The 2,644-nt window shown below is 33.8% G+C and overlaps 1 pseudogene; it reads left to right on the top strand.

The window, feature by feature from the left end:
* The first annotated feature begins 962 nt into the window (after positions 1-962).
* Positions 963-2,259, top strand: LOC129570822 (uncharacterized; annotated as a pseudogene).
* The last annotated feature ends 385 nt before the right edge of the window (positions 2,260-2,644 follow it).

The raw sequence follows: 2,644 nt of genomic DNA on the forward strand, positions 1-2,644 counted from the left end.
ATACTGGAGATTTTGCATTGACGTTTCCGACTGTAAACATGACAACACTTTATTTTTATTATTATATTTTCGCTGCCTTTATTTCAAGAAAATTCACAAAAAATTACCAAAAGTACATACGGACAACGCAGGCCAACGGTACGGAAAAGTTCGGGATTACCAACGTAATTCTTTTTATTTGTTATTTACAGTCGGATTATCGAATCTTGTTTGGAAATTGATATTTCGTTGATAAACGAAGAAGTTTATTTGCCTGCTGAAAGAAGTTTGATTTTAGTTGAAAGAAGCATGAAAATAAGAAGCAGTTATTGTCCAAATTTTGACGTGTGAAATATTGTCACATCGAAATCAACGAAATTCTTCCAAAAGGGTTTATTTTCAGTATCGGAATGCATATTTAATGATAACAAGAAACGCAGTCATGTAAATAGTGTTTAATTTGACGCATAAACGTTTATAATCAACTCATATAAACTCTATAATTTCTTTTATCAGAAATTCCTTTTTCAGAATATTATTCGATGAAATAACTCAGGCTATAAATATTGTAGTCATTTATGAGGCAGAAATAGTTGATCTTTTGCTGCATTAACAGGTGAAGGAAGTGGCCTGAATTATAAGAAAGAATTTGTTCTATCTTTCAGTGGTGAAAGTGCCAAACTTCTGGACGATATAAAATTCTTTGCAGTTAAAATATTGATGTTTTGTTTGTTGAACATTTTCAATTAATAAACATATTGGGAAATAAAAAAAATCCACACTATTTTGTTTTGCATTCTTTCGATCAAGCATTTCCATTCACTAAAGTCTCATTGTTCAAATATCTTGAGTGGTTTTAGGTTTTGTAAGCTTTAGGTTATTTGCATTTCAATTTTTGCGCCAGTGCTTACCGAGTAATTTTAATAAATTTTCTTCTTGTCTGCTGCAGATTAATAACCATCAGGAACATCATTGAATCCAACATGAGCAATCAATCGACTGAAGGTATAAAAGGATGTCAGCTTTTAGTCAATTTGTGCATAAGACTCGCACATAATTGGCAATTTATATTCATGATTGGTATTTTGGTGCATACGATTGAGATTTGCAATGGTCATGGTCGCCTCATCTAACCCCCTAGTCGTTCATCAGCTTGGAGATTTGGATTTCCAACACCAATAAACTATAATGATGTAGAAAAGAAACTTCTTTCATTTATTGTTCAACGCAAATTGTGTGCCCGTTCTCACTGAAGAATTTTTTATTTTTCCCTCTCAGAACGAATTATTTTGCGGTGGTTTTATAAGACAACACGAGCAAAACGGAGGAAAGTGTGGAGAGTGCGGTGATGCTTGGGGTATTAGACATTTGAGTTAAATTATGAAAACAAGTGCAGAAAAATGAATGAAATGACTATTTCAGATTTACCCGAACCTAGACCAAATGAATACGGCGGAGAATATGGCCGAGGTGTCATTGTAAGAAAATACAAGCCAGACACTGACATTGAAATTCGTGTAGAGCTCACAATGTCTCATATGGGGTAATTTCGATTGAAAATATTTTACAAACACCAATTTGTCTAGAAATTAAGCTCCATAATAAAAACCCATCGATGTAGGTATTTTGAATTTCGTATTTGTCCTAAGTTGAAAGCAAAGCAATCATGTTTAAATAAGCATCCTTTGAAACTTCTTGGCGGAACACCAAGCGTTCCACAACCGGATGACTTGAAAACTCGCTTCTATCCAAGAAATGGTACCGAGATCTATGAGATTAAAGCACAACTACCAAAAGGTTTGAATGAATTCACACTCAAAATATCAATAGACATATTCTGATGTGACATATTCTGATTTGCAGGCCTTGAATGTGGAAATTGTGTCCTTCAATGGCGATACACTGCTGGAAACAACTGGGGAATTTGCAAAAATGGTACTGGTGCTGTTGGCTGTGGACCTCAAGAAGAATTCCGTGGATGTAGTGATGTTACGATTGGTATGTCACATGCACACATAGTTGCATCTAGCCTTCCTAACGAACTTATTCAATATTTTCATTCCTTTAGGCGATCATGATGCTGCACCTCCCTTGCCACTTGGTTCATAGCTTGACTGAATCGATGGCTACGAAATAAGATTATTTAACGAGAGTTTAAACTTCAATCATGCAAGAAATCAATTGAATGAAGAAAAAAAAATTGAGATAACAAATTAACTAAAAAAAAATCTATGTACGTTTAGCTGTAAGAACATTAATATTAGCGCTTTGTTAATTCTATGTGTCCAATTATTTTTTAATTGATAAGATTTTTTCTAAATAGCTCTTATTTCGAAATTTAATCTCTTTTTTATACGAAACGATTGTGTTGATTCAAGCGAATTTTTTTTTGTGTTGGGCTTTGTGATTTTGTGTTTATTTTTCATATCATTCTATTCATTTCTTGAGTCAATTCAATTATGAATGTTCGATTTTTTTTCTATTTTCTATCGCTTTTTATTACTTTTCCGTACACAACGTGTCAAGGGAAAGCATAGGAATTGGTCCCGAAAACTTTTTTCGCAAAATTGGTTTAGATCATCATAAAAACTCATGAAACGCGTAGAAAACCACTTTTTGAGACACTTTTCCGTTCGTGTGCCGTCGTCGTTCTCGTCGTTGTCGT

The sequence above is a fragment of the Sitodiplosis mosellana genome, unplaced genomic scaffold, assembly GCF_009176505.1.
Source record: "Sitodiplosis mosellana isolate CC-2019 unplaced genomic scaffold, AAFC_SMos_1.0 Smas_scaffold_179, whole genome shotgun sequence".
Classification (NCBI taxonomy): Eukaryota; Metazoa; Arthropoda; class Insecta; order Diptera; family Cecidomyiidae; genus Sitodiplosis; species Sitodiplosis mosellana.